Source organism: Plectrocnemia conspersa, unplaced genomic scaffold, assembly GCF_051122295.1.
Source record: "Plectrocnemia conspersa isolate PC_06_02 unplaced genomic scaffold, ASM5112229v1 ptg000005l, whole genome shotgun sequence".
Classification (NCBI taxonomy): domain Eukaryota; kingdom Metazoa; phylum Arthropoda; class Insecta; order Trichoptera; family Polycentropodidae; genus Plectrocnemia; species Plectrocnemia conspersa.
Window position 1 is genome coordinate 13,798,083 of NW_028277169.1, and position 26,895 is coordinate 13,824,977.

The 26,895-nt window shown below is 26.4% G+C and overlaps 1 protein-coding gene across 1 annotated transcript in view; it reads left to right on the forward strand.

Moving 5' to 3' along the window:
* Window positions 1–5,775: 5,775 nt before the first annotated feature.
* Window positions 5,776–26,895, forward strand: part of LOC148234915 (neuroligin-4, Y-linked-like) — a 183,702-nt gene continuing 162,582 nt past the window's right edge. The window contains exon 1 of the mRNA XM_088185519.1: window positions 5,776–5,907. The gene's annotated coding sequence lies outside the window, so the exon portion shown is untranslated. The remainder of the gene's footprint in view (window positions 5,908–26,895) is intronic.

A 26,895-nucleotide genomic window follows, 5' to 3' on the forward strand; every position in this document is an offset into this window, starting at 1 on the left:
TATTGAGGGATGGAACTTTACTATATGGCCTAATTGGCCCAAATTTGGTCCAAAATTTGTCCAAATGATCCTTCAGGAACCCCCTTCGGGGTTGCATTCTTAACAATAAAAAAATTTAGCATAAAATTATCTAGGATATGTTACGTTAAGAATTTTAAGGTGCTTTTGAGTAAACGGCTGATCGAATGCACAATATAGTACCTCTTAAAATGCCGAGAGAGCAGATTTCACATTTCGCATTTGCACTCGTCTTCAGTCTATACCTAAAATTAAATTATTTAAAAATTAAGATTTATAAAATTAACAAACGATCATTTGCATATTGATTCTCCAATAGCTTATATGTTTCTCGTCATTTGCAATTAAGCAATTTTTATTTATATTTATTTTCTGTTCCGTAAATTATTCTTGCTTGAGCAGCAAATTAAGCGTCCATTTATTTTACTAATTTCTTAATGGCTTTAATTATTAAAGCTAATTTTAATTGACGTCTGATAATGACGAGCGATACGAACGAAATCTATATGTTGTAATTAAACATAGTTTTATTTATTAGAATGTTTTTTATTATTTAATTGTTTCATGATATTGTGTCGTAGATATTAACATGTTATTTTTGATAATCTCATTAAGTAACAGTAAGAAGTAAAATTTAATCCACGAATAATTTGTAGGAAAAACAAAGCTCTGATTAAAAATTTACATATGTTCAAAAGTATTTGTTACAACTTAATTTTTATAGAAATACTTTTTACGAATTTTGTTTATGACGATGATTTTGCATAATGTTTAATCTATTAAGATCTATTACAAACCTCACATTAATGAGGTAATAATCTATGCATTGCTTTATCTACGGCGCGTATCTTAAAAAATAATGAAATTTTGAAACTTATTATAATACATCCGAAATTTAATATGTACGGTAAACTTTTTTAATATTTTTATGCATCAGCTTATGTATTTAACTTATGATTTTTACCAAATACCTGTTAACGCGGTTATTTAATCTTGAGGCAAAAGTTTTAATCTGAAAACGCTTAGCGTCCGCGCTACTTGTAATACGGCTGGCCGGGGAGTAAAAAAAAAGTGCACAAAAATGGTCCGGTAAAACTTTGCATGTTTGAAGTTTATTATAAATTTAATCACGAAACTTTTTATTGTTTTATTAACATTTTTTTATAAGATTCACGGTCCTGCTAAGCTGGCACTGCTGAAATGAAGCGAGAGCAGCAATAATCTTGTATTTGTATGGTAATTTTTTAATTAAATACATAATAAGAATATATCTTTATACAAAAAAACTGTTATTAATTTAATAATAAATACATTTAGCTCCACCGTCAGCTTAAAATCTGCAAGTAACAATTTATTGTCAACACCTAAATCACTATCGGCACTATGATAGCACATAAAAGTCAACAGAGCCTTTGTGTGCCAGAATATAAAAAAATCTCACCACACCCAAGTCGATGATTCAATCCCATTGTTATTTAAATGCGGGTTAAATATTAGGTATCAGAACTGTGGCGTCGTTATTGGTGAAACGCCTATCCTCCTCTTTTGTATGCTAGTATTATTCTATATGTATAATATGTATACGGGGTAGACATTTCAGAACGTAAACTACCGATTCCAACACCCGAGCTTAATTGGTTCGTGCACGTCTAGGAACGTTTCTCCAATTTGGACTGACAATGATTGGCGCGATTTCTCGAGGATCCTCAAAATATTTCATTATAATATATGTATTTATGTATATGCGCTCTCCTGAATTTCAGGCCATTCGTATGGCAAATTTCGTTAGAATTTAATTTATGCAAATGCGTGCGATTACCAAACTTATGTATTGTTTTGACGTAATGAGGTTAATTTTGGTGATGTCACAGTAATTGTTTTTACGTGTCTATAGTGCGTGACTAAATTAAAATTGGTTTTGGATTTTATCAGCGAGATCATTTATTGATTTATAATTCAATTTATATTATTTTGTATTGTTTATAAGGTATACATAAAGTTACGTTTTTTGTATGGTCCTTTGTTTCTCTTAATCTTGCAAAACAAGTATTGCTCGGCGTAGAAAATACTTAAAGCTTATATATAACACAATCCATAATACTTAAGCTTAATAATAGATTTGTTAGTTGGTCCTGTTTTATGTTCTTTTCCGAAAAACTTGTCTTAATAATAATACAAAAGTATGTTATTTAAATGCACGTCTGTTTATTAGACGAGCTTGCATTTTTAATAATAGAAACAAACCAATGATAGAAATAAAACCGTATTTCATACTAAACATTTGACTAAATCGTTCAAAATATAATTTAGTTTTTAGCTTTAATCTTTTCCTCGTGGTAAAATAAACCTAATCTGATAAATCATTTTTCATTTCGGATGGCTGATTTTGTGAATCTTTCATTTAGCTTTAAGAGGATTTAACCCAATTTAGTAAAGATTTTAATAAAATAACTGGATTATAGTAAATTATGCAAAAAAATTAAATAGTATTAGTTCATATTAAGAATGTGCTAAAGCAATTGTTTAAAGCAATTAAAAACAATACACAGTTGATTAAAAGTAAATTAAAAAAACAGATAGTATTGCGAGAACTTCGTAAAACGCATAGAAAAAACTACATTTACTATTATATATAGACAAACTGAATTATAATTTTAAATGATTTTCTAATAATAATGTTACTTAGAGAAGTATAATAATCTTTTTTTGCCTTACATCATATCTAAAAAAATAATAAGCTTGTTTTTTGACTTTCAATTTACTTTTTAACCGCGTGAAAGCAATGTGTTATTGTATTTGTTTATTAACCCTATGCTCTCTTTTAGTTATCTGTCTTTAAGTTTACTAGCCGTCTAGAGAATAAATATACGAAAAATAATTTAATCTTTGCGATTTACAGTTTAGACTTACATGCTCTCATTTCGCTACCAACCGCTACATTGCTATGTGAAACATACTCGCAGCCATAAGGGCTTTGACAAGAGAATGTCCGCTATAGCAATGCTCTTAAACATTGTTAAAACTTTTGATAGCGCTTAGTATGCATGCATTATATGTATATCATATACTAATATAATATAAAATAATAAATTAAATATATTTAATTTTAATATTAAAAATTTAGACAATATCTTTTTTTAGATTATGAAATATTGCCAACTAAAATGGAAAAAAAATCAGATAATTGTTAGCTGCTTATCCCATATTTTTGTATTTGTTATTTATTATACATATTATTTATTAAACAAATTTAATAAATAATATTCGCTGTAGGAATTGTTTCATTATATTTATTATTAATAATAAATATATGGGCGTGTTATAAAAAAATCTTAACAATCAATAGACGCTAAAAACACAATAAAGCTTGTTTAATAAAATGTCGTTGTGCATTTTTATATTGACATGTTTATATTATATTATGAATATTTTTTCTTATAAAATATAAATTAAAAATGTACCAGAATTATTTTTAATAAAAACAGTATTTGAGTTTTCACCTTGATAGATTTATAAGATGTCAGGGGCTGTATTCTCTTATTTTTATATTGACTTTACAGAGTCCAATTTTCTCAATTTTTATTTTATATTTATGGTTTAGAGGAATATAATAAGCCTAATTTTTTTTTTAATATAAGGATGTTATTTAATCTGCTTTATTCAGAAAAATTTAAGATTTTAAATTTAATAAATGGTTCTTGTGTTTATTTCAGAGCTGTTTATTTTTGTTTTTAAAACAGTGATATTAGTTATTATTTAAGTGTTTGTGGAAAAAATTGATAGTATTTGTATATTTTTGTTATACGTTAAGTTTTATTCGTGTTTTCGTTCCTAAATTGTCTTTAAAGCGGGTTTAATTCAGGATTCCAGATATCGAGCTGGACCAGGAGATGCAAAGAGAGAAGCGGTGGCTACGAAGTTCATACAAACTTCGTAGAGTCTATGTTAAAAAACTCTTAAATTTATGATGCCTTAAACTCCAAAGATTATATTTTAAGTATAAGTTCTGGTGTCAGGAGAAATGATCTTTGGTTGTTGGCGTACTCATATTTTTATCCATAGCCTTTTTAATTTTCGTCTCTTTTTTATGGAACAGCCAATTACAAAGGCTCAAGGGCATACTTTTTTGTGAAATTTGGCATAGCGTACAACCTTTCGTAGCGTGTCAGTCAGTCGTTTTAGTAATGCATTTTAGATAACAAAATCATTAGCACTTATTACGTATATGTTTTTCTGATGGATGCTGTCAACTCAAGCAGTTTTTTTGTCATGTATTGAGTTGCATTAAGTTTGAGTCCTTGTTTTTGGGTTATATACCCGCCGACGATTATGACTTAATAGCGTTATACTTTTGCAATTTGCTTTATCGCTGATACTTATGGCTGATTGGATCGGCCTTTTCTTGTCCAAAGTTCGTAAGGCTCTGCGAATCTGATTCTTTGCACTTCAACTTTGTAAAAGTGATGGTTCGCGTTCTCGTATTTATAACTATTTTGTCCTTCATATAAGATTTTGTTTTCTACCCTTATTACAAAAGGGACTTAATAACACATTACGTACGGCTGTTTGGATAGCAATTTCGAATGCACGTAATAGAATTTATCAAGGCATTTGCAACTGATACTTTTCTTACTCATCACAAGTACTTTAACTCAACATGCAAAGATATCTTCGCACTTAGGACTTTCAACAAGGAAGCTTATCTTTTGTCTCAGACTTGTATATAAATACATATATGCTAAATTGGCATTTTTACTGGTGTTTATGATTTAATAGGAATGTATTTCGATATTCATGCATGTATTTTTGTCTAAAAGTTTTTTGACTATCATTCGTGTATGAAGACATCAAATAAATCTAAGTATTATTGATGTAACGATAGGTCAAAAAAACGCACAGTACATAAAACATAGGCCACGTAGGCGTTTTAAGAAAAAGGTTGGCAGTGATGAGTTGAAAGCTGTACAGAAAGCTGATACAGAATATAACAGCAATAAAACTACTGTCCCAATAAAAATCTTTGCTGTCAGTGCATAAAAGGTCAAAAGTTAAATTACAGTAGCTTAATTAAAATCAAGGGCCTAACCATAATCTGAGCTTGAATAAGCATTTCAAAGTTATTAGTGTATATGCTCTAGCGATTGTTTTATGCACTTTAGGAGTCTCGTGATGTCTACAGAAAGACTGTTCATTTAGTTATTGACACCTGGTAGTTACAGAAACTTGCATGAACTGACTACAATTTTTTTCAGTCATTGAACCACTATTTGTAAGTTAAATATTATATTTGATACAAACTGTGAAGTGTGTCATTAATTGTGCTGCTCATTGGTTGCGCTTTATTTAATTAATTTATTGTGAATCATTTAAATAAACGGTCAATTTAAGTTGAAAAAGCTTAGCGAATCGACCACGCCCATTTTTTAGTGTATCGACATCTTTCACTATTTTTGTGGCAACTTTGTTTGAGAAGCTCTAAGCATACAAACGCAAAGAGCGCGCCTCGCACAATCATCCCCGATGGGGCGATCGACGGCCGTTTAATTTGCGGACGTGTTGTGTCTTGGCCGTTTCGTAGTTCGGCGGAAAACTCACGCGAGCTACGAGCATGCGTAGACGAGTCGTAGCAGCCGTAGCGTCTCCGTAGCCGTAGCCTTGTGCATTCGTACTCAGTGCACTGTTTGCCGGCGCGTAGCGCGCGCGTACGGCCCACGGATCGGCTCGCGGACCCACGTTAGCGATGCTGCCGCGGTGTGTGTGGTTACGTTCTCACGTGATGAGTGATATATATCCATAATATACAACTAAAAATATTGTAAAAAATAAAGTGAATAATACTATTTATCTCATTGTGACAACCGAGGATAAGTTAGGCTAATTAATTACAATGTGAGTATTTTCCAGGTGATTTATTGTGTGTACATTTATATGTGTGTGTATATAAAATAATTCTGAAGGTAAAAGAGGCTTCTGTGATAAGCAGGGCTTGTAATTTTCTGGGGTCTTGTCGTGCCTGGGATTCCGCGAAAGAGACGTAAGAATCTCGGGATTATCCTGGATACGGTAGTAAATTTTGTATTAAATTAATTACGGTGAAAGTATTTAGGAAATATTGTCGTGCAAATTTTATACGAAATTGCGTTGTGTTGTAATTTATTTTGAGAGACAAAAATGTTGTGGAAAATCTGACGTTTTCAATAAGGGTTGTTTTTCCCGAAGTTTTGACTCGAGATAAAATATGAATAAATTAGAATAAAAGCGATAAAATTTTATGGTATTTTGAAGTCAGATTTTTATTAGAAGATTGTGAATGATATAAGAATTAAAATTAAGCTTAAAAACTTGCTAAAATTTATATATATATATATTAGGGGAATGAATTGCGTAATCCTTAATGGGCTAGACTGATAATTTATAGCGTAGGCTCATATTTATAATTACACTAGATAACTACAAAATTAAACAGTGTTTTGTGCTATTTACATTGAATTATTCATATAATTGAACTACTCTTTAAAATTTACAAACTAAATTACATTTAAAGTTGAGTTTTATCTCATTTTTTTAATAAAAATATCAATAAAACAAGACAATGTGTTATTTTAATAATTAATTATACTTATTTCAGCCAGAAATCTTATTTAAAAAAATAATAGTATATAAGCAAGCGTTAATATTATTTGATTATTTTTTTAAGTGGCGCAGAATCTTATATATGATATGTATATTATAAGTCTGCTAGTTATTTTTTGGGACAAAAATGCTATAAATTAGAATCTCAACACAATAATATGAAAAAATATGTACAAAAAGTATTATTTAGAATATATTTTATGTGCACGAATTTTATAAACATTAATTTATTTTTAGAACGAACCTTACTTTAATTATTATAATATTTTGCTGCATATGATTATTATGATAAATTATAAAATCCATTAGTCAATTGTATTTAAGTAATAAAGTCGACGATACATTATAAAAAATATTAAAAATGTAGTAAAAATGTAAAAAAATAGTATATATTTATTTATTTTACTGATATTAGGATAAACTATATTATTATGTTTTTAAGCACCAATTATCATATGAGTTATGATCCAGCTTAATTTTAATTACTATATTCAAACACGAGATAGAAAGTTATGATTACTCAATCTGATGCAATCAATCAGAATCACATCTAATTTTATAATTAATTTAGATGCCTAAAAATTGATAGACGATTTAAAAATATATGGAACAAGCTTATATTCATTAAAAACTAATCATATATAATAATGAAAACTTAAGAAAAGTTTTAATATACTATTCGTAGGTTAATTGTTACATATATTGCTATTGCTTTGGTCTAGTTTTATTATTATCATAGACTTATAGTTAAATATTTAACAGTCGAACATTAAATTGTTATTTACGTAGAAAAGAGGAATTAAATGTCTAAAGCTTATTTAATATGCTTCAAAATAAATTTATTCAATATGTATTTTTATTTAATAAAATAATACATAATTATTAATTCGCATAATTAAAACAATTAAAAAATATTTTTATAAGTAGCATTGATATAAACCTTTATTATATATTTATTTTTTTACTAATATGATGTTGGTCATAAGTACAATAAGGTTTTTTTTTAAATAAACAAATATATGCATATATTACGTAGAAAGTATAACGAATTCTTAGAACATATACTTTCTACGTAATAATTTTTATGAATTTTTAATAAATTGTTAGATGTATACGTAAAGATTATTTCTTGAAAATTACTTATAAGTATTTATTTTTTATTTTTAATTGTTAGAGTTATTTAATGTAGAATTTCAATAAAAAATCATGAATGTAAAATTTTATTTTTACAATATAAATGATAATATAAAGTATCTTAATTAATATATAAACAAATCTTAAGAAATCCTTCCTAATCCGAAATATATTACATATATGCCAAAGTAATCTGGAAATCCAATAATGTATCAGTAGAAAAGAGATAGGGCCAAGTAAGCCTCAATAAACTGAACCAAAAACAAATCAACTAATCGTATTAATTTGGGAACCAAAACCCTAATAAAGTAGGAGTTATTTTTAATATTGTTTTAGACTTTAATCTTAATTTGCAATTAAAACATCATTCATTTTGTTTCTATATAGTTACAAAATATAAATATATTAGAATTTAATAGTAGTTTAAACAAATTATTTTAATAATATTCTGTCCCCGATTTTTATAAAACACGACTTATTCGAAAGAAATTTATAATTATAAAGGATCAGAATATAACTAATGTGTAATAAATAATTTATATTTTTATGAGGAATAATTTATATTATATATTTTTTTAAAGTAAGATACTAGTTATTATATATTATATTAAAAGCAAATCTAGGGAGATTTGTACTGCAAAAGGACAGAAATACTAATATTAATATTTAGATTTATTTGAAAGGTATCTGTGATAATAAATAGACTATAAATAGAATGATGATAGTCAGTTCTAAAAAAAAGTATTCTTTCAATCTTTTAAGCCAGCGATCTCAACTATTTGAAAAAAAAAGATAATTCTTTGCAAATAAATAGGTGGTGCTATTGACATAATCTATTTACGACAAATATCTTATTTTTGTTATAATTTCTCTTTTTCATAAAAATCTAATATTTTTTTATATACAATTTTTGGTATATTTAAATGCAGTGAATTTTTCAATTTATTCATGATTTATTTAATATTCTTATAAACGTTGAAATTATTTTATGATTAAGATTATATGTTACATAATTGCAATATTAATATGTTTTAGTCTTTTTATGATTTAGGTTATTGTATATCATAAATTAAATTAATTTAACTTTTTAATAGTATCTTTAGCATATGCTAATTAGGCCAAATGCAATTCATTAGGAAAGTATTTTAATGGAAAAAGTTGTAGATTTGAAAAAATAATCTTAGAATATAACAATACGATCTTTATATTTTTAATTATGCTAAAATCTTATAGCTAGAGTAGTATTAAAGTATCTAATACAATAAAAGCATATTGTTTTGAAGTCATCCTTTCTATATTTCGCGTATTTTAAGTATATTACAAATGGTTTATCGTTTCTCGCTAATTGCTAATGAAAAATATGAACACATTAAAATTTTTACTTAATAAATGTTTATTTTCAAGTAATTACTTCATGAATATATTAATAAAATATTATTAATAAAATTCACCCTAGTTTTTTAAATATTATTTATTTTTAAATATTATTGTTAAAATTTACCATAATTTAAAATATTAAAATATAAAGCATTGTAGTTAAAATATGTAAAAAAATCTATAAATCTTAATATCATAATTTATTGGACCCTCTAAATATTTAAGATTTATTAAAGTAAGTTAAAATCCTTATTATGTACACATTTATATACTACAAAATTAAGATTTTATATCGCTCATGTCATTGTGCACGCGTTATTGCGTGCCTAATAACCGATCGCATTTTTTTAATACCGATTTTCGATATCCTATCACACTTTAACGAGCTACGCGATCCAATGTAACGTTAACTTAGATCGATTATATCATACTCCGTCGGGTAACGGTCATAAAAGGGGATGGAATTCGGCGAGGGGTGGCTAAATTCTTACCCCCTCGAGTTATTACACTGTCAATCAAGGGCGATCAGGCGGATAGGCCAAGTTTGTCAACACAATCCATAAGCGATCAAATCAACCCCTTAACCGTGATGTGAATAATAATTGGATCTTGAAAAAAATAGTATCAGTTTCGAAAGGTCACGTAGTTAAGATTAAGGCAGTTATGGCATTACCGAAGCGTTGTCAATCGTAACCGTTTGTTTCAGATTTGGGTGTAACACGTATACAACACGGATCTATTAATTGCTACTAATTGGGCCCTTAAGCGATTAAGTAAGGCGACCCCTGTCATTTTATAAGGCGTCTTAATAAATTGCGTAATAATAAAGTAAAATGTATTGGATCCGGCGCTTGGATCTTCATAATTCAATTTAATTGGTAGGCATTGAAAATTTCAGTACTAAAGATAATATATACTAGGGATATTTGGGAAGTAACGATTCAAGGGTAGTATATATAAAAGAGATTTTTCACATTTTTATACTGTAATCAATACTTTTTTTTAATAAAGGAAAAGATCTAAATTATTTAATATTAAAATATCTGTTCTAATATAACGTGTATATAAAGTTTAGAACGGATAAACGAAAACTATACTGGGGTTTATGGTGCAAAAATAAATAAAGGGGTAATATACAATAATTTTACTTCATTATTTACTAGATATTGACTTTAGCTTTGTAAATATTTAAGCTAAATATAAAATGTCAAAATTATATGACGAGACTTCTGAATATCTACTATTTAAAAAAAATATTTTATAAGCAATTGATTACATTGTCTAAGAAAAACATAATAATCAGCTTATCATATACCGTAAATGTATGTCTAGAAATTATGTTTTAATATTTGTAATTATTTAATTAGCTCAAATTGATTTTTACTTAATTGTAATCGATTATAATAACTTATTTTATAGTAGTCATTTACTTAAAACTTACTAAAAGCGCTTAATATCTTGGCACCTTAGTGATTCAAGAGACTATATTTATTATTATAAAAAAAATAATTAACGAATTCCATTTAATTCATATTATAAGTTCTTAAGCAAAAAACTAATTTAAATACAAATCTAGATTGCATAAAATAGTTATTATTGTTATATTTGTCTTTAAATTAAAATTAAAAATTTCATTTAAAGTTTATAAAAAATGTAAACTATAATTGCGACTAAGCGAACAAAAATATTCATTACACATAGCTAAAATCTAAATATTGTAAAAAAATATCTAAAGGTATAATACTTTAACTTATTAATGAAATTAAAAATTATAAATATAAGGTTTTCCAATTTTAAGTTTAATAGAAGTTTTTAATAGCATTCCGCAATATTACGGATTTAATTAAGATATTTCTTAGAGTAGCAGTAACAGTTTCTGTCTTTTTGTTACTCTTATATATAATAAATGTAAATTTAATATAAATATTGAATCTTATGAGACAGAATCTTAAGTTATACTCATTGTGATTGTAATGTTTAAATCATTAATAATTTTATAAGAATTAGAATATAATTATCAATAATAAAAATATATGGAGATTTTGTCAAAATAAGGAATAATACTTATTATTACGATGTTTTAATTTATTAATAAAAAATAAAACTGTTCTATTGCATAGTTATAAAAAAATTTGCACAAGTACTTTTAAATATAAATAAAGTAATAATGATTAGTATTATACATACTAATGTATTTTGTCATATTAAAATTTACTATGTTACTGGTAATAAATACAAAAAAAAATATCAATAATAAATGGTCAATTTCTATTTAATTTTATTTTACTATAGATAAAATATCTTTGCATTACCTATATATTAGGTATGCATTCCTAAAATAAAACGGGCATTACAAAATCACAAATAATCACTGAAACTCTGATTACAGATATTATTGCGACAATATCAAAACTTTGTTTGAAAATATTTTTACAGAGCCGTTTTATTTTAAGATTTTCGCGTATCATATTGATTTCGATAATTGTACTAACACTTAGTCTGAATATAACTAATTATTCATTGAAAAAATATTTATTATCAAAAATAGATCCTATGATAATAACTAAATATTCATTAAATTTATTAACCATTTTATTTATTTATTTATTGATATTAAATTAAAACTATCGTGAAAAGAGGTTATCCCAAAGCGTCATTATAAACAAAAATATTTATATATTGGATGTTTTTTAATATACAATAAATATATATTACAAGAATAAAAATAAAAATAGCTACAAACTTCGCATTTTGCATCAAAAAATTTTGCAAAATGCAAAGCAGCTCAATACTGTAGTTTGACATTTTATTTGACAAATTAGCATCTTGCATAATATAATATGGATCTCTTTTACATATAATAATAGTATCATAAAATAAACATTATTATTAAAACGGATTCACATAAAATTCTTAAGCTAAATGTTTGTGTGCGTTAACTCTTATGCGAGTCTTACTTGCTTTTAGCAAGAATACATTTATTATATATCGAGAGCCTACTAATGGCATATTAAAATTTATCCCCATTTTCACAAAGGTTTGTTTTTGCCGAACAATGCCCCTTATTCACTTTTATGGTTGCTTGGGAAAATTAATGCTTGGTAAATAATAAATAAAAATTTGCTATACACACAAGCGCGTGACGCGAGTGTGAATTCGGCGAAAATGAGAGAAAAATTAATAATATTTTCCCTTTTTATACACACACATACATTTTTCTTTCGTTTTTTATGTATACAGTAATAGCGTCAAACACGCCGGCGTATGGAAAATTCTTCAATTTCGGAAGATTTCCGTCGCCGTTCTCTAATTTAATCACAGATATTCCCTTTCGCGCTCATTCTCCGTTTATTATCCGATTCTGCATTGTGGCCCCAGGCTTAATAAAACCCGTGTAATGATACTCTCAATGAAAAATATTCATTTTTAACCGGTTGATAAAAAACGTGCTTTTGATTAAATTTCGTCTAATCGAATTATTAGCCTCGTTACTTCCATAAATATCGAAACATTACTTTGTAAGTTTTGTTAAATCAAAATATAAATATCACTAAATAATATGATTCAAATTGTTTATACTTTCAATGTTAAGAATTGTATTAAAGAATAAATATAAACAGCTAAATAAACATTATAAAACTATATGAAAGTAATTTCATGCGAGTTAAGCTCTTGTCAGAACAGCCCTAGGGGAAAAATTGTTAAACAGGAAGGAAAAAGGACTTTTTATACACATATAATTCCGAGAAAGTATATATTAACAAAGCAAAAGTGATTTCAAAGCTTATCGCAATATTAAATATTAGTCAAAATTTAAGTTCATTAATTAAACATATTTTTTTAAGTAAATTTAGATTTAATAAAAGTATACCACTAAACATTTTTACATTAACAAGATTTTTATTTATTTAAAACATATGAAAATTTTAATACTGCTCCAACTATATCAATTTATTAATTATACTGGTATTAAAATTTTTTTGGTTATAACTACAATATAATTGGCATGGTTTTTTGTACGGTGCATACATTTCATATGATCCGTAATCAATTTAAATAATTATTATCATGTTAATATTATAACAATGTTTACCTACTTAGAATGCCTAATATTATATTTCATGAATCAGAGATAAAAAAATTCAGTGCGTTTACTAATCGCAAAATATCATTTTCTAACCAGAATTTAATAGTGCGTCATTTTTTCTGAGCTATTGTTGATATGTACAATACATCGCGATTAAAATAATAAATAAATAACTAGTACTGTAATGTCATTTTGTTCTCTAAAAGTCAAATGTATAAACACTTTTGGCACAATACTATAAATTACCATTACAAAAATGTAGATTATCTTAACTTAAAAAATAAGCAAATATATTTAACTTATTTGATGAAAGTCTTACCAAATTAAAAACACTTTTTTTCTAATAAAAAACTGCACTAGACTTTTTTTTCGATTTTTATATAATTTAATTATTACTGATTTACTATGTTGTTATTTAAAAAAAATTACATATAAAAAGACATTTTTTCCACTGCAAGTTTGTTACAAAATTATATAGATAGGAATGAAAATGGTTTAGGAAAAAAGGTCAATGATAGTTTCGGGTAAAAACATGTGTGTACAATAAGAACAGATTTTCAAAGAATTTTCAGCCAATAAATATAAATTATCTTATGATTTAATATATAAAGGTTCAGACCTAAGTCCATACTATATATTAAGTTTTAATAAGGTACTATAAAAAACAATATAATGGTAAAGCTTACATGTTAGAAAAAAAGAAATGTGTAAGTTTGGTATAAATTATTATACCAAATTTACACATTTATTGTAAATAAATCAACTCAGTATATATTTAAAAAAAAATCAATTACAAAAATGCAATTAAAAACAATTTATATACAGACTATTTAAAATTTTCGTTCAAAAGTAAACTTACATCTTAAAAAACCTCTAATAGAAATTCATATTGTATTTAAATTAAAAACAGGTATTCAATTTACAAGTAATTCTACACATACCTTATAATTTCATGTAATTAAAAAATTTAAGTAAGTTATTATGTAAATATGAAGTATAAATGAATGTTTTTCGGTTCAAATTAGCTTATTAATATATCTTATGATGTCCACTAATGCAAAGTCTTAAGAACAGTTTAATATTATAAAAATTAGTTTAAAAAAAACACTAAAAATCACTGTATGAGGAACGGTGACTCGGCTAGAAATATTATATATTCGATGCGATTTATAATGAAAGCATCTTATAAAATATTTGATATAACATTAATAAATTAAATTCATTATTTATAGCTAATACGCATAAGTATTTTTTTATAAGACATCACCGAAGTGCATATATTTAAGTCACAGCATTTTTAAACTTTTGTCTAAAATTTTTTCGCTTTTGGTCTCTATAGATCTGAAAAATAAGGTAAATTTTTTTATCACTATTATATAAAATTCATAAATATATACCCTATGTTTTTGTTTTATATAGATACCTCTTAGGCACTGTATATATTTTATAAATCGGTTAAAATCATAGCAAACTTATTAAAAGAAAAGTCTAATAATTAAATTGATTATTTATTAAATGTATATATATTATTTATATTTTTAATATTAATGAAGCTTTTGACGATCCAATATATTTTTAATTTGCTTAACTTCATATGTATATTATCCAGAAAATATTATTATATTTAGCTTATGCTTATACCTTACATATGACATAATAAAGTAAATTGTTAATAGGCACAAAAATTAAAGGAAATTTAACATTTTTATATTACACACATCATATATAACATTTATTATCACAAAACAACTTTTAATTGTAAAATATTTATATTATAATATTTTATAAATTATAAAACAAATTAGATTATGCGTGTGTTTTGAGAAATTTATACCAAAGATAGTTCACTAATATATTTTATGAAACGTAACTAAGACTAACTTAATAATTAGTTTTCTCAAAGAAGAGCATAAAACATATTTATATTCATGCTGTATGTATGTATATAATCTAATCCAGAGATTTCAATATTCTCCTTATTAACTTATATATGTAAATTAACTTACTGAAATATTATATATTTAATACCAAATTATATATTTGGCAGTAAATTATATAAAATTTTTTAGTCAATGTTTTAATTGTAAATCACTTTCGTCAAATATTATATTATGGTATTATATTAACTTGTATTATAAAATATCAGTTGCTAAAAATAATATACAATAATGATAAAATATAACTGGCCACTTATTAAACGTCTTACGACAGCATAACTTTTATTGTTATGATTATCGTCTCTAATAGATATTCGAGTACCACGGATTTGATGTCAACTTTTCTTCGCCCCTTCTTTCGTCAGATTTTCATCGCCGACCATCGACAATAAACTTTCACGGCCCCGAATTGGGTCGTTACTGTTAATTGCCAAAAAGTAATCCTTAACGGCCGTTTGATCGGTGAGTTAGAGCCCATTTTGGGAAAATTTTCAATTTTACGCCGCCGGCCCTTTAACGTCGCGAAATAATTATGTCGTTACGTCGAATATCAGATGGGAGCCTGTGAAGGTACTATATAAATAAAATATTAACTCACAAATACATATGTACAATACACAGGTTGGCTGCAAAGTTACCGAACTTATAAATTATATAATTGATAAAATACTAACCGATAGTATTATAGTTGTAGTTTTTTAATATTATGTGTCTTTCACATAAAAAGCTTCTGCAGAGAATTTTGCATCCCTTATATAGTTTTATCTATTGTATATTGTACGCATTGTTGCCGCAACTGCGTGACGTATGCCGCACTGGTGTGCTAATTCATTTGAAGTTACTCTGTTATTTAGTCCCAAAAATATGAAAATGAAAGTTCAAGAACTTTTTGAGCAGCCTATGTACATACATACATACATTAACATTTTTTTGCATGTATGCACAGTGAACTGGCGCTTTTTCGAGCAATATGAATTTTTAAAAAGTCCAAAGCAAAATTCACTTTGGGCCCGTATGGCCATTAACGTTTTCGGTTATGGCACTGCAAAGCTTAATTATGGTATCACGGCGCAAGACTTGTTTGTAAAATTTATAACCATTATGCGAAAGTTTCGGGGGCGAAACTTCGCGCGGATAGTGTTTGCAAAATTAATATAGAGCAATAAACCTTTCCTCTTGGTCGGCCCTTACGTAATACGCGACCTTACGTCTTATAACAAGCTTTTGAGTTTTCATCGCTGAAATTGTGCCACGACAAGATAAAAAATATGCACTTTTGTTTCATTTGTGAGATTGAAAATTTATTGCTTCTAGTATGCTTTAAAAAAAGAAAAAAAGAATAAATCTTTACTATATTATTTATTGTTGTGAATTTTGATCAGTGTCAGTTTTAAATATTAATTTAAAATTATATTTTTATTGTAGATATATTGATAAAGCTCTATAAGCTTAGTGATAAATTGTTACAACGTGATACAATAGTGCAGTTAAAAGCGACAATTACATTTGACTATTAAAATTTGTTTTTTTACCTCTACAATATTTATATTTGTTGTGCTTATATTAAGTTGTTTATATCGTAGTTTTCGGTACATCATTAGTCTGAATGGATTGCATATCTAAGATCTAAGCTTTACTTTAGAATTGACGGCGTGATGCAATTGGTTTTAAAAAAATATTTAATCGTAGGCATGTCAAAAAAGTAGTTTGCTAGCGACATATTTGATCTATCTGCGCCGGAAGAATTCCAATGCAGGTGTCTAGCATTAAAATTTTTAGTTAAAATCACTAACATCTGAAGCTCGAACACAACATCAACATCGCTGTATATCAGCTCTTGTCCAATGAAATCTTACTCCGTGATAATATTTATTTTATTTTATGTTTATTTTAAATTGTATGTATTGATTGAATTAGTATAAACGCGTGCTATATTTTTTTTCAATATCGTGACTCTCTGAACTAATCTTGAAAAACAGTCTCTCTTGCTTTTTATTTCTTTTAAAGCTTAGTATTGGCCATAGAAAAACAGATTATGAAAACAAATTTGTCAAGCAGAAAATGTTAAATTTGCTATAAATTACAATTTTTACTTAATTAAATTACGATTTATAAAAAAATATATTAAAACTCAATCTCACATAATTGTTTGCAATTATGAATATATTAATTATGTATTCTAATTAAAAAACATTCGAACTAAATTCATTAGGTTTTTTTATAGGATTTTAATTATATATCTATATACCTATCAAGCAGTTAAAATATTCATTTTTTTAGGTACTTATAATCTCTATATGAACCTAAAATAATAATAGTTAATTATCATTAATTTTTTATGATTATGATGGCTTTTATTTTAAGCAGTAAAAACAGTTTTAAATGTACTAATATCTCAAGTACAATACTTATAATAAATTTGCGGTGAGCTGAGTAAAAGGTGGCAAAAACTCATTTGCAACTTCGATTGCACTTAGTTAAATTTTAAATACTTTTAACGAGAATTACCAAACACAAACAGAAGAGGATGCCCATCTGTTTCACCTAAACAACTGCGATTAACTAAAAAACTAAAAACATTTAATTGTTTTATTCATTAATTAAAAAACTATGATTACGCGAAAATGCATTAAAGAAACAATAATTAATATATTAGTATGTAATTAAATGCAATGTTAGACTGAGCAATTATTATTTATTACTTATTGTACTTATATGTTTATATAAAAGGGTTGGATATCGTAATATGCTAGGTGTGAAACTGATAATCTGGACCCGTGGGTTCAATTTCGGCAGTATATTGGAATGTTTGTTTATAATATTGCGCTATTAATAAACTATATACACTTAAATAGTCATATCTAGTAATTAAAAGCTATAATAATAAAATTTAATGTCAGTGATCTAAGTTTGTGTCTGGTATTGTCACAAAGCTTATTCGTAGACGTTAGTTGTTATCTTTTGATGTAACGCATTGAGTTGACGCGTGTAATGTAACAAGGGTTGTAAAGGGGGTAGAGCATCGAGTAGTGTGATTTTATATCAGTTAAGAACATATTTTATATATTAATATTTAATCTATGTATGTATATCAGAGGTTCTGAATGTATTGTAGTAGTGAAGCAGGCCGTCAAGTTAGTAGTATTAAGTAAAATAGTTTTTTAAATACTGTTGTTTTTTAAGTACTGAAATCGTTTAGAAGTGTAGCTTTTCCGATTTTCTTTAACCTTTCAATGTATATCTTGCTAAAAAAAAAATTGTTTATTTCAACCAATTAAGACGTATGGTCGATCCCTTAATAAAGCTGTTATTAAAGATTTTATGATCCTTTTATGAGAATGAATAAAAACGGCTTTGTCTTGAGCATAACAATGGCATAGCATCTCTTAACCATGCTTTTTAATGATAACAATTATATTGTTTAGTAGTGATAAACGATTTTAGAGATATTGTCTCTGGTGATGTCTTTGAGAGGGTCTGATAAACGTTTAATATTTACGTTTATTTAAGTGTTTAAGTTTAGTAGTGATTTTGTTCAAGGATAGATTTCTAATTAAACCATTTTAATTCTACTGTGGCAATTTATCGGCCCTATCAGCTTGTCACGAATGGTCCGGCCAGGCGAGCGAGAGCAAAAGTAGATACACATTCTGAAATGCATTTTATCGTAGAAATAGTATTTTTTTTAAAAATAATTATAAAAAAAAAAAAATGCATATAAAATACTTACCATTGTGATTTTAAAATCACGTTTGGCTGCTTAACAATGTATAGCCAATGTTTTTTTATTAACTTTTTAACAAAAATTAATAAAAAATGTAATGTGATGTTTATTATTATTGAAAACATTTTTTCTTATGTAATGTCACATTCTGAAAAAATTATACATTTAAATACCATTTTAAAATATCTAACCTTTATCTTTTTGATTTTTATGTCTACTGGTTCAAAGATAATTTTTTAAGACTATCTTTTTTAAGACAAATATATCGATACTAAGGTTGTCTAGTTAGAATTTTGCTGCATTATATTAAACATCACAGCATTCTTCACTTATTAAATTTCATTTTTTAACTAACATACACCTGAATTTTTAAAAGTTAACGGCATAAAGACTACTTTTGTGACTCAAAAAAAAAGTTTGAATTTCAGCTGAATTTTTCGTATTATTTTTTTGGTTTTAGTACCGTCAAAGAGTTGCACTAAAGATATTTTTAAAATATATGCTTTAAACGCTAATATTATTCCATGATTTAGATTCTAAATTTAGTAATTTAAGAGAAGGATAACTAAGACCAATGATTTTTACTATTCTTTATTTATACCTAAAATCTCACTATATGCTATTTTAAAATATTAATAAAATAATAGAGGGTGATGATTTTTTTTATTATATATTATTTAACAAAGGCGACCTTAAAGCAAATGAATAAAGTTAATAAATATGAGTGCACATTTTTATCTTTATAAAGATTCATTGGACAGTCTTTGGTTTTGTATTTCAATTCACCACCATACGCCCTTTGACACAGACTGCCAGTATTAAACTCAATCCTATATTTTCTTTAGATATGTATATTAGACAAGTCGACGTGTGTTTTATATATTAGCAAGTATTCGCTCATGGGCCACATTGGGTAATTTTATTTGAAAAGCCACCCAGCGACACGCCCGCATATACTTGTTTATACAATCCCCGACAGAATGGGATGGGAATTCATTAACATATTTCATAATTCATGGTTGTACTCGGTTGTCTCTTTGCGAACGCTAACCGTGATTGTGCCAAGGAATCCGAAATAAAACACTCGAATACGTCAAAATTGGTATGGGGTGCGAGAGATACCCCAAAGAAACACGACGGGAAATTAATTAATTGCTGGTGGTGCCGGGCTGATATGGCATCCGTTGTTTTGTACGGTGTAATTATCCGGTTCATGTCACTTGTTGTCATTGCAATATCAATCTCTAGTCTGATGTACATACTTTAATGTATAATAAAATTAACTGGTTCAAAAAAATATTCCTATTAATAATTAAAAAATAAACATTTTCGGTTCAATATACCTGATCATTTGTCTTACTAAAAACGATTGGAGCAATCGATGGAGTCAATTTTTTTAATTTAATATTTACCAAGAATATCAAGGTCCTTGGTTGAATATAATCCATGTAGGCTAAGAGTCCGAACCGGCTTTATGCCTCGATTTTTAGTAAATGTTTGTACTTTCCAAAAACACATAAAATTATACTCTAAAATAAGATTTGAACGTACATCATCATATATTTTTATGACCTCTCTTTATTATTTTTATTTTATTTTTATATATTTTACAACTTTGGTTTACTTGTCCTAGCTATTATCTCGACTGACAAAAAAAACCGATAGACAAGTGATATAAGTCAGGAAAAAAAAATTAAAAACCTAGCTTCAAATCCTAAATACACTTTGGTGATTTAAAATTTTTAATGTTTATGGGAGATTTCAAGTTATTTTTTTCATATAATTTAAATTCCGGTCAATTACATTTGATATATGTTTCTTATATTTCGACTTTGCTGTTTATGGTACACATTGGTGATTTGATCATAACTCGAAACTGTAATATTTTTGACAGAACTTGAACGTAAACAATTATATTTTTTTAATTGTTTTTCAAGGTGCTTCGTATTATTTTTTTATTTAATTACATATATTGTTCTTAATAAGCTAAAGTAACTTAATATGCTTTTCGTATGTACGATCAAACTTAAATTTATTAACCACTGCAATATTTATCCTTAAGATAAAGCAAATTTGAGAAAATCTAATCTGTGATGATCGACAGGAATTAAACTTATTTATTAATCACTATTAATTAGCATTTAGAAAATTTTAAAAACACGAAAGTGCATATAAGATTTTAGTTACTGATCTATTTAAATCTAACCATTGGGCAGAATAAAAAATATGTTAATAGTATAAATATATAACTTAAGTATTACATTAAAAAATAATATATATTAAAAAAGTAATAATTGCTTTTTGCAAAAAATTTTCAGTTTTAGTTTTATTTAACAAAAGCTCTATTCAAAGTATGAGTTACTTATATTTTGTGTGGATAAAAAAGCAATTTAGCTTAGTACATATTAAATCTTCATATGCGTTTCGCAAACATACAACAATCGATTTAACCGTCCGGTTAAATGCTTAGTTAGCATGCTACGCGTACAATTATCGTTACATATATAAAAAATAATCGCTTTTCGAGTACGTACAATTCATAAATATTTTCATAATTTTTATTCCACAACAACAACAAAAAAAATCAACTTTAACACGGAAAGTTAATTAAAATTAAGCACACGGCTCCGAATCGATACAAAACGTATAGGATAATCCGTTTTGTTTGAACAGAACAAATATTTTTCACAAGGGGGATTTCGTATATATCTATATTTTTATATATCTAAAGCAATACGCCCTCTGTGTACGAAACGAGACCAAATATTCCCGGTGTCCCGGATCGCTTATTGAATTTGGGACCTTCGGTGCAAAAAAAAAGAAAACGGGAAAAAGATATTCGGTAGGTGGGCATGGAAATTTTCATACTTTGAAAACTTTTCCCAAGATTGACTGTCAAACCGAAATGGTACGCGGGCTCCCGCGGGAAATCGTTCCTTCGGTACTTTTTTCATTAGGGTTCCGGATTTTTTTAATTTTTCCAAATTTATCTGCCCCCGCGCATTCAACCGCCGAGTGGACTTTTTTGGTAATTTTCTCTTTTTCTCATATTTAAGAAGGGGGCGGTTTTTGTTTAAATAAAACTCTCCTTTGTTCCATCGATCCGTATAATTCCGTTTTAATGTAATTTTCGTTTAATTAAAAATGAAGACGTTTGTTTACTGGCGAAGAATTTGAGCGAATTTCTCGTTTTTATTATAGCTTATTATTTTCTTGAATAAATAATAAAAAATATAATAATATACATTTTAACTTAATCCTTTAAAGATCAAACGGCATCTCGTGTTTATATTATATTTTTTATAAAAATTAATTGCGTACTAAGAAAATATTTTATGATAAAATTTTTTTCTAGAATATTTATTTTTTACCCTGAAGAATTAGTTTTGCACCTGTTTAAGCATGAAAATTTAATTTAAATTTATTATAAATATTTATTTTATCGATAGTAAAAAATATAAGGTTGCTCCACAAATATTGCCATATAAATATTCAGTGAAAAACATTAAAATTATTATTTTTATTTTACTTTATATTTTAATTTATTTTTAATATTTCATATTTAATAATAATTAATCTAGAAAATTTATTGCAGATTATTCTACAAAAATGCTATGATAAAACATTATATGAATTAATATTAAGATAGTACCTTATATATTAAAAATAACAAAGAATAGTGATCTTATATATAATTGTTCTAATCCGCTTCCGCCGTCGCTTCCGGACGCGCATATATATATATTATACTTATTTCCCATACAAAATAGCCCATATTATTTTACATAATTTACTTAAAAATGTATTATTATAAAATTAAATATTTTTGACTTGATTTTTAAGCATGAGAATCACAATAAAACATATTTTTACACATTATTTATTACTTTTTCTAATAGTTAAAAAATCTTTTTCAAACTTTACTCTTACTAGATTTATGCGTTTTTCATATAAACTTCAAAACCAATGAAAAATACATAAAATATTATAATTTAATTATAATAAAAAATCTTGTATTATTATTTTTTATTGTAGAAAAAATGACAACAGTATCCATTTTAAATTGATTGCATGTCGTGCGAAGAGTGATTTAAAAATTCTCTTAAAATTTTACGTGATGTTTTGCATTCAATTCTACTATGGGTAAAGCGAATATATTATTTAAAATCTTACTTTTGCCCAATGTATTACAACATGGTCAACACAATCCATAACGATTAAGTTAGTAGGAACAAAATATACTTTAATAAAAGTCTGTTTAATTTATAAACTGTGCTTAAAGCAATAAATAGATGTCTCTATGCATTATTTATTTTTAATATATTTTAATTATTTAGCTTATCTTAGGTCTGTTTAATTTATAAACTTCTTATAATAAAACATATATTTCTATGCATGATTGACTTTCAATCTATTTTAATTAATTATAAGCATAATTAGTAATTATATTATAATATTTGAGACATGAGAGAAATAGGAAAAATCATTTGGATATATATGGGGTTTGAACCCAAGACTTTCAGGCATTAGTTATTAACTTATAACATTTAAAAGTGTTCAACACAGCTCTGGCGCATAAAGCGTGGGCGTGCTTTAGTATTTTTTAAAAATATAAAACGTTTATTTCAATATGTTGATTAATTTTACAGATATATTATTTACATATAATATATATTACTGGTTTAAAACCGTTTTCATATTTAGAATTTGGTTATTAACTACAATATTGTATTAATATGGCATTGAAATTAAGAAAAATGTTTAAGGCTCACTAAATGTATCGTGGTTGGTTAAGGATTATAGTTAAAAAATGAGTTAAGATGTTTTTCAAGTATTTTTCATATATTATGTTATATCACATATTATTTTGATTAAGAAATGCAGCTGATTTAAATGCAGAGTAGCGCGAAGCAAACACAAAAACAAACAAGTAGCAAGTTTCGAAGCTTCATGTCGAAACATCTGGGACCCAAGACGTGCTTCTGTAGAGTGGATTTAACGTACTGACCATCGAACTAAACCTGTCACCTCCAGAACAAAGGATATACACAACACATATTAAGTGTATAACATATTGTATATAAAAGACTTTTTATATAAAAAAAGATAACGGAAAATCTTAGATGTAGAAATAAATTGGCTAAAAAACAATTAGTGAGCTACGGAACATTTTTCATTTGCCTAATTTTATATAAGCTTATTACTGCATTGAATGGATTTACTGGGCCGAGAAAATTTAATAGGTTTATAAAATCGATAGAGAATTAGCGAGGAGGGTTAGCTTGTTGTGAAACTTTTTGATTCTTATTACACATAAATCATGACTACAAATCGCGTTTTAATTGCCTTAGAAATTATGCACAAGTCCAAAAATTAAATGTACTCTAAATATTAATTATGCTATTAGTGTTTGTTTCCGAAGGATCTTGTAATATTTAATATAAGCGGATAAAAGTTGAGTCAGCTAGTGGCTGCTATGTACATGACCGAGAGGATATTTATGTTTATGTTTGTGGGTGTGTGTACATAACATACTTTTTGGTGGGAAGGTAGGGCAGATGCTCTATGGAATTTTAAGTCGAACTTTTCCCATAAAGCGTTTATTGTCAGAAATATCACATCTGAGGGTGTAATGCTCACATTTTGCGTTGTAAAGGACGGGAAACAGCTTCGAGTGTGGTTGTAAATAAAAAGAGGCGTTTCAATTTTCATGTAGGCGAATTTATAGCTAGGGTTGATCTATAAATAATTTAATAATCACATAAAGTAAACTTATTTATAGCTTTACATTAATTATTAAAATGTATGTATATAAAATATACCAGACGATAAATGAACAACACGTATTAGTACTTACTATAAAAAGACCTGATGTTTTTGTCGAAAATATGTCATAATATCTAGTTGACTTTGATAAAGAAAAAGTATTTTTAAAAATAATAAACACGTTTCTAGAATACTACTAATTAAACTTACAAAATAATTTTATTATAAGACAAAAATGTTAATTAAAAATATCACTAGTATTTGTATAACAATTTATTGTTTAAGTTAATGATATTATTTTGTTAAACATATTAATCAAATTTCATATTAATCAAAGTTTTTTATTATTATAAAACATTTTTTATTAAAAAATATTAATTAAATAGATTAAAAAAGCGATTTAAGCGAGAGATATATCATAAAGTTACCTGATATTAAATACATTTTAAAAACGCTTCTCATTTTTCTTTAATTTTATACTGGACAGCCTTTTTTAGGCTGACGATGTGTAAGATGATAATTAATATGTACATATATCTAATATATGTAACTAGAATTTGCTGGAGAATAATATTTTTTATACGTACACAATTAATATTATTCTCAAATATTTTTAGAATTTCTATTTGCTTAGTTATATAAAAATATGTATAACATATTTTATTAATCATTATAATCAGAATTTTTAATAAGGAAAAGATTATTGGAATATAAATATTAGTTAATATTATTATCTGTTGTATATCTGTATACGTTCTTCTAAATATTCACAAATTGAATACTTGATATTTATATATTAAATAATGTTACTTTACCATTGTTCAGATAAACCGTATTATTTAAAAAAAATAACAGGGATGTCATTTTAGATTTTTCCAGAAAGGGGAATAAGTTGGCTTGTCAGTTTATTTATTATTTCCATTTCATTAAGATTCATAGTATTTCATTAAATGATGCGCATTTTTCTGGCCTAATTCAAGGGGTTCAAAAGCTATAAAATCGCTCGGTTATCTAGCGTTCATATTTTTAGAACAATATTAAATAAGTGAGAATCAAATAAACCAAATTTTGGCCAATTGGAGAGCGCAAAAAACAATTATCACTTTTAAGAAGTCGAAAATCCACGTCAAAAGCAATAAAAGTGTGTCGGCACCTTTGCGAGTTTGACGTGAATTTTTGACTTTTGAGAAGTGATAATTATTTTTGCTCACTTCTATTGGCCAAAATCCGATTTAAATAAACTTTAACCAATGATCTCATATCAAAAGTCTAGTAATATCATTGAGGATAACTTTATATTTTTAAAACAAAGTGTAATATCGTAGTGCTGACAAACTATGGAGTAATATGCAAAATCTGTTTGTATTTTTTTTGCTTATTTTCCTCTAAGAGATGAGTTTCCATAGTTAGAGTTTGGATTTTAACAACAAAGGGACGTTTCGCAACTGTCAAATTAAGTTACATATATATTTTAGTGTAGATAAATTGTAAATATGTAGATAATTTATTAAATAGGTTTTTTTATGATAACCGACTCTCCAAACATATTTTTTTATTATTATGTCTTAGATATGTTATACATTTTATTTTCTATACATATTTAAAAAAATAGCTTTATTATAAAAGTCAATAAAAGTACTACATTGGTAAAAAAATGATTTTTATTAGTTAATTTATGATTTTTTTTAAGAGTTACGAATTACTGCACTTAGAAGAGGCCATATTGTTAGATCTCCTATTATAATATATTATGTTTTTGATATATTTGTATCTAACAAAAATATAAAAACATGGTAACTATACTAACTAACAAGATCTTAATCTTCTAAATTCCAATAATAACAAATTATGTGACCTTCGGTTTTCAACGACATAAATTCCTAATTTGTCATAATATTAAATAAAGTTACAATGATACGAATATCATCATTAATATGCAAAATCTCAAGTAGGTATTTAAAATATCTCTATGGGCTCTGATTAAAGCAAAATTATATCTGGAAACAAAACGCGGAAAATGCCGAGTAAAAATAATATCGTTTTAACGTAAAATAAATACGAAAAATTGTCAGTGAAGCCTGTTAATTAATTTTTTTGCTAAAAATACTTTTTGTTGATTTTATCGGTAACGGTGCTGGATATTATTATTAGATAATAACGAAAAATAAATACGGAAAATTGTCAGTAAGGAATTCTGTTTATTTTAAACTTCTAAATTT